This window comes from Octopus bimaculoides, chromosome 25 (genome assembly GCF_001194135.2).
Source record: "Octopus bimaculoides isolate UCB-OBI-ISO-001 chromosome 25, ASM119413v2, whole genome shotgun sequence".
NCBI lineage: Eukaryota > Metazoa > Mollusca > Cephalopoda > Octopoda > Octopodidae > Octopus > Octopus bimaculoides.
Genome location: NC_069005.1, coordinates 34548031 through 34555761, shown reverse-complemented (window position 1 = coordinate 34555761; position 7731 = coordinate 34548031). Strand labels below are relative to the sequence as shown.

The 7731-nt window shown below is 37.9% G+C and overlaps 1 protein-coding gene across 1 annotated transcript in view; it reads left to right on the top strand.

Moving 5' to 3' along the window:
- The first annotated feature begins 229 nt into the window (after window positions 1-229).
- LOC106869076 (serine-rich adhesin for platelets) overlaps window positions 230-7731 on the top strand; it is a 223287-nt gene continuing 215785 nt past the window's right edge. The window contains exon 1 of the mRNA XM_052976666.1: window positions 230-297. The gene's annotated coding sequence lies outside the window, so the exon portion shown is untranslated. The remainder of the gene's footprint in view (window positions 298-7731) is intronic.

The following is a 7731-nucleotide window of genomic DNA, read 5'->3' as shown; positions in this document are numbered from 1 at the left end:
TACATATATATATATATATATATATATATATATATATACATACATACATACATACATACATACATACATACATGCGAATAACCTTCACATCCCATCTCAACACACGCCTAGACACGCTTATACATATATACTCCCCCCACACGCACACACACACACACACACACACACACACATGTAGATCGATAGACACAGACAGAAAGAAGCAGAGAGATAGTTGTGTTGATATCAACAGCAACGTTATCGTTGTTTGTGGAGTTTACCAACAACAACTCGGTAAATTGAGGCTGTTATATCTGTGTAAGTTGTACCGTTTATATAATTCTTATATACACACTCACTCACAGACACATGCATACTTTTACACTCACGTACATACACGCACACACACACACACACATAAATACCTACACACATACACAGATATACACTCTTACACACATACATGCAGACACAGAGACCCATATCTCTGTGGAATTTCCTTTCTGCAAATATTGAAGTGGAACATTAAACGTGCTAATGTCATTGTTTCACAAGGCTTATTCAAGGCTCTGGGCACTGTCCCTTCATCCAGACTAAAACAACAACAAATTCTCCCCCATCCCAAAACCATTTACCGAACTATAATTACGGTGGTATAATAATATGTCGGCGTATGGGTATTCGCTATTTGGATTAAATATAAACAAAAGTTTGTTGCACTTTGGAGGATACCCACCCACCTACCCACCCATCCACCCATCCATCCATCCATACATCCATCCATCCATCCATCCATCTATCTATCTATCTATCTATCTATCTATCTATCTATCTGGAAAGTTTTCTCCTACTTTGTTTAATTGCAAAGTATTTGATCGCATCCTTAAAATTAATGTTACGAAACACATCTGCTCCTATACTTAGTAGAGACAAGGCATCCATCCCAGATATTATTTTAGCAAGTTCAAAGTGATTTCTTTTGTGTTGTACGCCATTTACCATTTTTGAGTATATACTTATTTTGCTTAATGATAATCCAGCGCTGTATATATATTTGTATAATATAAATTGTACATTTACTTACACATTTCACTCTCTCTCGTTCTATCTGTCTATTTATATGACACGTGCGCACACACAGCCACAGACAGACAGACACACACACACACACACACACACACACACACACCTCTTTCTATTGAAACCGCATTTGTCAAACTTTCTTCCCCGGTGTTGGCCTTTTCATGGTTTGTTGTATATATATATTCTTTTATTCTTTTACTTGTTTCACTCATTTGACTGCTTTAGGGCATCGCCTTAGAGGCTTTTTTTTAGCCGAACAAATCGACCCCAAGATTTACTTTTTTAAGCCTAGAACTTATTCAATCAGTCTCTTGTTAAGGGGATGTAAACACACCAACACCGGTTGTCAAGCAGTGATAGGGTGGTGACAAACACAGACACAACGACATGCGCACATAAATATATGCATACACACACACACACACACACACAGAGCACAGCCCCAAATTCCTTTCTTTAAAGTTACATGTTCAGCTGTGATGATGAAACTTGTTCAGCTGGCAGGTTCCGCCGGGCGAAACGCTCAGCGCTATTTCGAATGTCTTTGCGTTCTGATTCCGCCGAGGTCGACTTTGCCTTTCGTTCTTACGCTCTCTCCTCCTTTCTCTGTTTGATATAAAACGTGACTGGAGAAACCGAGCAACCGACCAACCAACCAACCAAGCAACATTAATACTGATTTCAAATTTTGGCACAAGGCCAGCACTTCAGAGAAAGGGGACGAGTCGATTACCTCGACCCCAATGTTCAACTGGTACTTATTTTATCGACCCCGAAAGAATGAAAGGCAAAGTCAACGTCGGCGGAATTAGAACTCAGAACGTGAAGACAGACGAAATACCGCAAAGCATTTCGTCCGGCGTACTGTCTTAACCAATATTTATATTGACTGTTATTATTCAGAGATTCTCACCAATTCCGAGGTTTATCATTAGACATAGGGGAAATAAACAAGCCATTGATATCCATATTCTTTGTCTGGTCAACAATCTTTTCGCAGTTGACCACCAAATATGAATATTAAAACGGATCAAACTCCATTCCCATATCCTGTGAGAATGTTATGACCAGATGCAACTTTATCTGAATGCTATGAATATTGACTGACTACAAGAATATTACAGAATCATTGGTTGTCTGTGAGGTACAAATTATTAGAGACCAGCTGTTACCTTGGACTATTTCTGCCGATAACCTAATTCTGTTTGTTACTCTGTTCATTGCTTCAGTTGTTAGACATAGCTGTGTAGACCATATATGCATGCACAGTATAGTTTCATTCTTTGTTAATTATTTGAATTCTTTCTACAAGGGGGGAACTGGCTTCTAACAAAGAAACAAAGTTTCATTGCTTCAATTTTTGTATACTAAACGCAATAGGTGCTGAACTTAGAATTCCGCTCACAAATTGCATCGTAAAGTACCGTAATTTAACGTGTAAAAGGAACCATTTTTTGTCAAAAATTAGGTAAAAAAAATATATGAAGTTTCTTATACATGGATAGTATTATAATGCCTTACAAAATATATATACTTGAAAATCCTAGGTTTTCGCGTTTGTCATTTAAATATTTACCAATAATACAGATGAAATAATTCTTCGTATAAATATAAATTTCTTAGCAGAGTAGAAAAGATGCAGGTTGCGATGCAGCTGTTCGCAAATGTTCTCCTACTGGAAAAAAATATTTACTTGTACAAAACAACATCCCTTGTGTCTATAAGTATGCGTTCAATAACAAAAAACTTCGTCTGAAGTCCAATTTGCCCCAGGGTACTTTTTGTTGCAGATGGTGTTGAACATTGTTTAACAACATCATAAGATGTTAGTACCTAAATGACATTTTTGAATGATTGTTGATCGTATGTGTTATTACATGGGTTAATCGATATTTTCAGTTGCATCGTTGTGTTTGGTTCATGACATATTTCGTAGTTATCTTCTCATCTTGCATTGCAAAAACATAACCTTCGAAATATGGCGTGATGTAAATGTCACGAGTCCAAAAGAGGCCACACATCTTGTTAATATTGTCCTCAAGCTGGCGGAATCGTGAGCACGCCGGACAAGTTGCTTAGCGGCAGTGCGTAAGTCTTCATGTTTTGAGCTCAAATTCCACTGAAGTCAACTTTTCATTTCATTTTTCCGGGGTCCATAGAATAAGTACCAGTTGAACACTGAGATCGATGTAATCAACTCACCCCACTTCCCCGGAATTGTTGATCTTCTGTCAAAATTTGATCAATCAATATTATCCTCAAGTTTACAGGAATTATGCACAAGAGTGGCTGTGTAGTAAGTAGCTTGCTTACCAATCCCATGGTTCCGGGTTCAATACCACTGCATGGCATCTTGGGCAAGTGTCTTTTACTATAGCCTCGGGCCGACCAAAGCCTTGTGAGTGGATTTGATAGGCAGAAACTGAAAAAAGCCCGTCTTCTATGTATACACACACACACGCGCGCATACACACACACACAAACACACACACATACACACACACACGCGCGCGTGTGTGTGAAGGCGCATGGCTCAGTGGTTAGAGCGTCGAGTGTGTAGGAAGACTTTAGGTAATCGTATTATGCTAGAAACAGCTGGCAAATCTCCCTTAAATCACACTTTAGTTTCTTAAAAAAAGGATGATATGTGAAAATAAGAAAAGCAAAAGCTCAATGGACGGCTAAGCTTGACCTCGGTGGGATTTGACCACTCGATGTAAAGGGCCGAAGCAAATACCGCAAGGTATTTTGTGTGCGGTTGAAAGATTCTCAACCACAATGACAACAACATCAGCATCAAGAATGAGGACAACAACGTCATCAGATGTGTCAACGATGAAAAAGGCAACATCAACAACATCAACAACATACCGTCAGCATCAGCATCAATAACATAAAAAAACAGCATCAACAATAACAGCAAGCACAAAAATAAACAAAAAATACAATAACAGATCGACATCCAGAACAGTATCAGTAAACAAGAACATCAACAACAACAACGTGAATAACAACAACAACAGTAACAAATCAACAACGACAATTAATACAACCAACAACAAGAAAAACAGCAATAAAAGCAACAACAACAACAACTACGACAACAACAACGACGACGACGACGGCGACAACAACAACAACAGCAACTCTACAATGACGGCCATTAAAATAGTAATTTGTGATATGAATAGTCCTCAAATATATTTAATGAAATTAAATGTATTTTGGCGCCTGTAGAGGTCACTTTGTGTTGTTTATAGGGCCAAAGAAGTTGACATTGATGGGAGGGGAAACTATCTTGCCCCCCCCCCACTTTCACTGTTTTATAATTCCATCAATCTCACTCCTACTACTACTACTACTACTACTACTACTACTACTACTACTACTACTACTACTACTACTACTACTTACTGTGACTTCAGCATAAGCCTATATCTCGATGTAGCTATTCAGTCTGCTAGAAATAAGAGCCAAACCCGTTAATTCATACGTAATCATCATTAAAAAGGATGATGATGATGATAATAATGATGATGATGATGATGATGATGATGATGATGATGATGATGATGATGGTGATATGTGTGTGTTATAGACATGCATACACAAGCATATAGATACACAGGTATGAAAGTCTGACGTAGAGCTAAAGTGAGAGCTCACGAACATAAGAACGTTGGTTCGATTCCTGTACCTGGTAGTTCATTGCCTCCTTGGACAAAGTACTTCATTTAACGTTACTTCATTCAATTGCATACATACTAGTGTCTGCTCAACAGAAATAAGTAGTAGGTAATTATCCTTCAAGCTATCGCGTGGTGGATGTTCCATTTGCTCAAAAGCGAGAGGGCCAAGTAGGTGTCCATGTCTGACCCTGATCATATAAAGCAATTATTGAGTGCGTGGAACAAACAAACAAGTCATAATTGCTTTCAAGAGATGGCCTTGGTTTCTGGTTGTTTTGAGTGGACGGATTCATTTACTGTTTCTAGCATATCAAACGAATACATGCTCTCGTTATCTCCGATATTGATATGCGGATTAAGAATAGCTATTGTGCAGTGGAATGGCGATTGTAGATGTCGTCAGTGTGTTGACTATAAGGTTTAGGGTAATTATATCTACTGTTGTCAATATTGCATGAGAGTTCAGGTGTAGATTAGAGACAGACAGACATGGCTGACTGCTAGAAATGACCTACACAGCAAAGGTGTTAAAACATGCCCTCATTAAATATAATATTTCTTAGTTAAAGAAACCGTTAAACATTTTTGTAACAGCGAATATTCATACCGACACGGACACTTTTAAAATCTACTTCCACGATATTCAATTATGTTCACAATTTTACTGACGTCATAGAAATGTGTAAGATGTTTTTGCTTCTCTTTTTTAATATTTTAACCGTTGTTTTAAAGCATTTCATTGTCGTTTAAAATCGTTTGTATTATGTGACTTGACATTTTCAATTATAAGCGTGTTTAGTAATGGCATCAGTGGATAGATTTTATACTATTTTACATTATAAGGTCTACCTACCTACCTACCTACCTGCCATGATTAAGCAATGTCTTTCAAGTATTGTGATACCATTTCTTTGCACAAATCCCTATTTTTTAACAAAAACTTGACTAATGAACGGTGTTCTGGTATAATTGTGACCGCTTCTGGCATTACTACCGAAAAACAATTTGTCCATGTAGATTTTCTTGGTAGCAAACGACTCAAAAATGCCAATGTTCTCAGGTTTAAATTCAATGAAATTTCCCCAAGATTTACGCACAGTAAGAGCCTATATTCGTTGAAGTTTTGTAAAGACATGAAACAATGACTGAAACGTTTCCAGCTTTTTTACCTTCGAACTTTTCTCTTTATTCAACCCAATTTAATCAAAGTTGCTTTTCGTTGTTAGTATATATTCATGCCTATTATTAGTATATATTCATGCCTATTATTAGTATATATTCATGCCTATTATTAGTATATATTCATGCCTATTATTCATTCTGTTAGCCACAATGTTCATCAGGATTTTGCTACAATCTCCTGATTTTTCAGAATCTTTGAACGTGTACTATAAGGTGGGTGGTGTGATGGAAATCAAATGTCTTACCTGATAACCTCAGTGAAGGCAACAACAACACCGCGCATCTATGCGAAAGCAAATTAAGGTCATATACACACACGAGTCGACCCATGGTGCATGTCCCTTCATTGGTCGGGATGCACAGCATGCTCACTGATTGGTACAATTTCAAATCAATTTTTCCTTATCAGAGACATGTATTGCAATACCATTTGATCATTGTGTTATTGTTATCAACAATCCGGGCAACGCTGGAGTGCATTTTGTGTGGTGTGTACGTTCTGGATTCTACACATACCTGGCGATGATGGTGGGGGTAAATGTTTTACGGGAAATAATAAAAGAAAATATATTGCGCATACATACATACATACATACATACATGCATACATATACAAGCATGTATACATTCATGCATACCTGTATGCATGCACATATACATGCATACACACAAACACTCTCATGTATATATATATGTACATAAATAGATGCATATGTACAGACGCACACACACACACACACATACGTATACATATATACACACATGCTTACATAAATAGCTATAAATACATGTATACACGCGCAAATATATATGTGTACATATATGTGTGTGTTTGTGTAAATACACACACACACACATGCACGCAAGTAGGGCTGCATAGATAGAAAAATTCTTAGCTACAGAAACCGGACATTTTACCCAGAATTTAATGTCATGTATGATTACTACTACTACTACTACTACTACTACTACTACTACTACTACAACAACAACAACAACTGATTTGATGGCTTGAAGAAACTATGTGACCTAAATACGGAAATATGGAAATATAGTTATTAATTAGGTTGTTTAATATCAACAGTCACAAACAACATCAACAACAACAACAACAACAACAACAACTACTACTACTACTACTACTACTGTTGCTGCTGCTGCTGCTACTACTACTGCTACTACTACTACTACTACTACTACTACTACTACTACACGTACAGTAACGAAAAGAAAAAAAACAGCCATAAACAACTACTTCTACCTATGTCACCTCTTCTTTGTATCATCTCTGTTTGATGCACAAAAGTGCATGATAGTCACGGTTGGATCGCTTTTGAGCATCGACAATGATTGGTAAGGGCAAGCCTTGGTGTTAAAGAAAAACACGGACAAGAACTACAACACACACCGTCACCACCTCCACTACCACCCCTATATTTGCAACATCATCATCATCATCATCATCATCATCGCTATCAACATCATCACCATCATTATCATCATGAACAACAATTAAATACAATTTCTTCCCCCAGCATGATTTCAGCAACCACCACCCTCACATCTACTCTCCCCTCTACCATTCCTACCCCTCCTCCTACTCCCCACATTCACCACCCACTCCACCACATACACAATGCTGCTACTTCTGCTTTCGCTGCCGCCACCTCACCACCTCACCACCGCCACTCCTCTCTGCCTTTCTCATCCACCCCGCCACCAGCCCCATGTTAGAGACGTTGTCGAATTCTACACCTCACTCTCAATTTCTTTTATTGATCTATCGATCATTTGCCCC